Below are 6000 nucleotides of genomic sequence, written 5' to 3'. Positions count from 1 at the left end.
TCAGCATGAAGACGACCTGAGAAGTTGTAAGGCCTCCACCTAGCTCAGCCATTTGCCACCTGTGATACTGTGATTTATAACTGTATATTTGGTTTTTGCCGCTCCTGGCAGAGCTCCTAAAACCCTGGAATTTCCTAAGTGAGGAGACTGATACATGCTGATACATGTGTCTTTTATGTTAATGAGGTGGCTTTTGGAAAGCACCTAGTTCACCTAAGGATGTTTCTAGGGGAAACAACCAGGTGATTAGAAGGTTGGAAATTTCAGTCCCTCCACAGGACCTCTGGGGAGGAAAAAGGGGGCTGGAAATTGAGTTCAGTCACCAATGGCCAGTGACTGAATCATTCATGCCTATGTAAAGAAGCACTCAGAAGGACGGGATGCAGAGAGCTTCCAGGTGGGGAACACATGGAGGTGCTGGGAGAGTGGTACCCTCAGAGCTGCAAGCTCTGTGCCCCTTCCCCATACCTTGCCCTGGGCATGTCTCCCTTCTGGCTGTTCCTGAGTTACCTATAACCAGCAATCTAATAAGTAAACTGTTCTTCTGAGTTCTGAAAGTCACTCCAGCAAATTAATCAAACCTGAGGAGGGGGTCATGGGAACCTCCGGTTAACAGCCAGTGAGTCAGAGGCACAAGTAACAACCTGGACTTGTGACTGGCATCTGAAGTGAGGGCAGACCTGTGGGACTGAGCCCTTAACCAGTGGAATCTGATGCTATCTCTAGGTAGTTTCAGAACTGAGTTGAATTGTAGGACACCTAGCTGGTGTTGGATAATTGCTTGGTGGTGGTGAGAAAACACACACACACATACACACACACACGACCATCCAAACCTCCCTAGCAGGAAGGAAGCTCTCTTAATGGGTAGCTGTTATCAGGCTAGTAGCTTTACTCCCTGAATCTCAGTTTTCTTGTCTTTAAGACTGCCATTTCTACTTCAAAGGGTTCTAGCCAACGTTTCATCCATGGCATGCTTTTCTATGTTCTCACAACTGGTTTTATTCTACTGGGAATGGATGGGGTGGGGAGATTCAGGGAAGCTTAGCTATAGCCCTTGAGAACACAGTTCAGTTATGGGAAAAGAATGACATTTATAAGGAGAAAAAAGCTTACGAGGCAGCCTCCGATGGCCAGTGCAGAGTTTAGAGGAAGGGAGAGATCCTCTGAATGCCTCCAGGTTGCCCCCATCCCTCCTGCGGGTGTAGGACTGTGGGAAGACAGAGGCCTTTATTTTGTTAATAGGATTTTATTTTATTTAGTTACTTTTTGGGGCCACACCACGTGTCTTGTGGGATCTTAGTTTCCTGACCAGGAAACAAATCTGGGCCCATCGCAGTGAAAGCGCAGAGTCCTAACCACTGGACCGCCAGGGAAATCCTCAGGGGCCTTTAGACCAGAGAAAAAGGCAGGTCCAGTCGCCTAAACCCAGAAGCCACTGTCCAGTCTTCTCTGCCCCAAAGGAATACATCCGCATGGACTTAGGGCTCCTCCTTCAAAACACCTAGACTCCAACGACTTTTCATTCCCATCTCTATACCACATCTCTCACTTGGATTATTCTAGCCTTCCTAACTCACCTCCCTGCTTCTACTCTTATGGAATGGTCCATTCTTCAGCGTGAGTTTTGTTCAGAGAGATACCACATCATTCACACCCTCAACACCCTCCAGTAGCCTGCCCTCACTTACAGGGAAGTCACCTGAACAGGATCACTAAGTTTCTTTCGTGATCTAGCCATTGCCTCCCGGGCCTGTCTCTCTCCACCTTGTACTGACTTCCTCTCTCATCTTAGAACATTCTGTTCCTACCTCAGGGACTCGACACTTCTGTTCCCCGTGCCTGGGCGCTCTCCCTCAAATTCATGTGGTTTCTCCCTCATTTCAACCAGGTTTCTGCTCGAATATCACCTCAGATAAATATTCTCTAACCACAGTTGAGAAAACACCCCTCCCCGTCACTTATATTTTTCTTCTCCAAATCTAGAACTTATAGATATTTTTATGTTTAATTGATGGATCATCCCCTGACTAGAACATAAGCTGCATGGAAGAGCACACTTTGATTTGTGCACTGTTGCATTCCCAGGGCTTAGCATAGAATAGCACCTAGCAAATGGCATCTGTTCCATAAAGGCTGGCTGAGTTATGTGAATAAGGGTCTGTCGACTATTTGACTCTGTGTCACTTGGACAGGACAAAAGGTCAGTAATAATATGACCATCGACCAGTGGGAGGGCAGTGACATATCCCAGAATAAACAGGTCCCTTGTCTCTGACAATAATAACCAGAGTCCACTTAGCAGATAAGGGTGCAGAGGAGGACAGTGGCCTTCAAACAAATGAGCTTCAGGAGGGCTTGGAAAGGGAGAGATTATTGGACGCCACCTCCAGAGTCTGATTCAGTAGGTTGGGGCCTGAGAGTTTACAGATCTAATAAGCTCTCAGGTGATGCTAATGATTCTGGTCTGGGGATCTCATTTTGAGAACTACAAAAAAAAAAGAAAATCTTTTTCATTTCTGACCAAAGAATCCCAGGGTGAGACTTATTTGAAGAAAGCCAACCTGCTTGCCCCTCCTTATACCACATGGATCCTAACAGCTGATCTTTGTTTATAATTTTGTCATCTCCTCTTTCAACATCTTCACTCACCTTTGCTAAAAGTTCCCCTCCCCTGATCCTCATAACTAAGTTCTTCCAGACTCCAGTCTCACCTCCTCTGCGGAGCCTTCCGTGACTGCACGGGTCCCCGATGCCCTCCCCCTTCTTCATACCTGTGGAACTGCTCCCACAGTTTAGACTCTAGATCATCCTTCTAATCACTAGTTTTCCTAGTCACTCCACAGGCTTGTTTCACCTCATCTCAGACCAGAAGAAGAAGAGCAAGTCCAAGTTGTGAGTATCCACTTTAAGGGCTCAGAACTATGGCAGGAACAAGAGTCCACAGAGCCCGCCATGTGCCCCTACCACCTGGAGATGACCCCCAGCCTCGGGAACTCACCACCCACTGGGCGATCTTTAGGGGTATCTAGTGACCACCAGGACATGACCTCATCCTGGGTCATTAAGACCCCCCGATACAGCTGGAGACAGAAGAAGGCAGCAGAAAATTCATTCTTCACCCAAAGCTTCTAAATTCTGGCCTGCCAGAAATACACCACCCAGAAACATACCAAGAGCAGCATTCTCCTTTGTCCTTTCTCCTCGGACCAACACAACAGACGTCAAAGACAGAGCGTGCACCAGAAGCCGTGCGGATGGGCTTCAACCCCGACAGAGACGCCAGTTGGCCAGCCAGGTGTTAACGTGGCTCTCAGTGCTGATGGCGGCATATTAGAGTCACCTGGCCCAACTCAAAACCAACTTAGAATCTCTGGGGGTGGGACCTGGGTCTTGATATTTTTTAAGCTGCCCAGGTAATTCCCATATTTCAGCCAAAACTGAGAAAAGCTGCTGTACTCTCTCCTAACTCGGGAATGTCAGTGCCGACGTGGCGAGTTCTCTGTTTTACTTGGATCATTCACTTGGGCCCTCTCATGGCCCTGGTGCTTGGCAGTCCCGTGTGGCTCAGCTCTGAGAAATGACTCCATACAGGGACAAGGAACACTTAAGCAGGGGTCAAATACCAGAGGCCAATGGGCTTCTCCCAGGCCTGACCTCAGGATTTTACTGCTATACCAAATGGTGTCAGCTTTGAGTTCCTAAGGTCACGAGCCATCCCGCGGCCCTAACTCTAAAGCCAGTGTTTGGTTACAGGCAACACTGTGTAGAGGCTGGTGGGAGCTCCTTCAGGGAAGGATCAACCAGCCTCAGCTGCTTGCGGGCAGTCTTGGCCCCAGGGCTGACTCTGATCTTATTTCCTCTTGATTTTCTGGAGTTTGGGAGTAAAGACAGAGGTAGATACCAGAAAAAAAGAATTCGTCCTGGTCTTAAGGGTCACGATTTGATGGCCACCTCGCTCATTTCCTCGAAGACCAAAGTTCCCAAATGTTGATGACGAAGGAGGCTTTATACCCATTCTGGGAACCTACCTGACTTGTGCCATCCACCTCTTCTATGAGAGTTTTTCCACCTGGGTCACTATTGTTTCTCTGCCTGAGGTGATGGCCTAGCCTCCCTCACAGATGACAGGTGTCCTGAGGTCAGCAGCTAAGCCTTACCGTGCAGGGTCGTAACCATGCAGGGTCTCTGAGGCATTGATGTTTTGGCAGAAATGTTGGAAGAGGAAGGGTGTTCTTCCCCCCTGCAGGGCTCTTTCAAGACTTCAACATGATTAAAGGCACAGGGGCAGCCTGCAGCAACAGCAGGCAGTAGATGTCACAAGTGTCACTCTCTACCATCCAGGAGCCTGAATCCAGCAGGAGATGTGCTTCCTGGTAGGAACAGGAAGCACCTGTTTTCCAGAGGCCTTTCTCACCCCCTTACTTCCTCCTCACCTTCCCCGCTTATTCATCTAGCAAATGGCCCCAGGAACCTAACCCCCTGCTTCATTTCCTTGTCCGGGGGCCCCCAAAGGGCTCTGAAAAAGATGCTGGTGTGCAATGTGTGGGGATGAGGCCAGCCCCATCCCCACAGGGGTACAGCCATGTGCCACCCACTCCTGGGTGGACCCCTCAACCTGGGGCTCCCTGACAGCAAGAGGGTGGCAGGCCCGGTTCTCCCTGCACGAGGAGCTGGACAGTCCCTCCACACTCACCACCTTGTCCCAGGGCCTGGGAGCCAGGCCAGACGTGGAGTTGGACCTGAGACCTGATTGTGGACAAGGGCTCGGGCCTGGCCTCTGAGGAGCTTCTATTCCAGCCATCAAGCAAGAGAGGGAGACCAAGAGGAAGAAAGGCCATGTGGAGGCCCATTCCGACCGGGGCTGCCTTCCCTTTCCAAGTAGCAGAGGTCTAAGGCCAGACAAAGCCTCCACTGATGCCTCCTTTAGGGCAGCCCTGGCCTGAGGGCTGATTCACCAATAAGGCACCTGTTCTGCAGCATCCAATGAAGGGCAGGATGCCCCAGCACAGCTGGGATGTGATCAACACTGGGAGAATGGAAATCAAGAACTCCTGAGCAGAATAGGCATTCTTTCCAAAGAAGACATACAGATGGCTAACAGGCACATGAAGAGATGCTCATCAGGAAAGTGCAAACCCAAACTACAATGAGACATGACCTCACACCTGTCAGAATGGCTAGCATCAAAAATATAACCAAGTGTTGTCGAGGTCATGGAGAAACGAGAACTCTCGTGCACTGTTGGTGGGAAGACAGCATGGAGGTTTCTCAAAAAACTAAAAACAGAACTACCATATGACCTGGCAATGCCACTCTTTGGGTTTTTTTTTTTTGCGGTACGTGCGCCTCTCACCGTTGTGGCCTTTCCCGTTGCGGAGCACAGGCTCCGGTCGCGCAGGCTCAGCGACCATGACTCACAGGCCCAGCCGCTCCACGGCATGTGGGATCTTCCCGGAGCGGGGCATGAACCCATGTCCCCTGCATCGGCAGGCGGACTCTCAACCACTGCACCACCAGGGAAGCCCTACTCCTTGGTTTTTATCTGAAGAAAACGAAAACATTGATTTGAAAATATCTGTGCACTCCTATGTTCATTGCATTGTTTATCCATTCATCTGTTAAAAATCTTCCTTTAGCTTTTAAGTTCTTAAAATATTTTTCCCTATTTATAAATTTAGTAAACAAAACTATAACAAACATCTTTAAGGATTTCTTTGGCTAGTAGTTACTTGGTTAATATTTGGTCCACTTTATAAGCATCATTAATTTAACACATTCAAACATTTATAAATTTAACACATGCAATTTTTTCTTAAGTTCCTCAATTGTCTGCGCAAACAAAATCTTACCAAGAACTTTTGAAAAACATATAAATCTAGTAAGTTAAATGGATAAATATAGTAACAATTTAGGTTTTCCTAACTTTCAACACCACACATAAATTTATTAAACTTTCAACTCAAAATCATAAGTCTAACTCATTTACTCAATTACACT

General features: G+C 48.1%; 1 protein-coding gene across 2 annotated transcripts in view; it reads right to left on the bottom strand.

Annotated features, from left to right (window-relative positions):
• Positions 1-5498: 5498 nt before the first annotated feature.
• Positions 5499-6000, bottom strand: part of B3GNT2 (UDP-GlcNAc:betaGal beta-1,3-N-acetylglucosaminyltransferase 2) — a 172037-nt gene continuing 171535 nt past the window's right edge. Inside the window, exon 10 of one of the 2 annotated variants that reach the window (XR_003438242.1) lies at positions 5499-5545. The gene's annotated coding sequence lies outside the window, so the exon portion shown is untranslated. The remainder of the gene's footprint in view (positions 5546-6000) is intronic. The other variant, XR_003438243.1, reaches the window with a different exon arrangement.

The sequence above is a fragment of the Aethalodelphis obliquidens genome, unplaced genomic scaffold (assembly GCF_003676395.1).
Source record: "Aethalodelphis obliquidens isolate GAN/ISIS:26980383/991018 unplaced genomic scaffold, ASM367639v1 scaffold40, whole genome shotgun sequence".
In the NCBI taxonomy this organism is placed as follows: domain Eukaryota; kingdom Metazoa; phylum Chordata; class Mammalia; order Artiodactyla; family Delphinidae; genus Aethalodelphis; species Aethalodelphis obliquidens.
The sequence above is the reverse complement of the archived record's forward strand: the minus strand, read 5'-3'. Positions and strand labels throughout refer to the sequence as shown.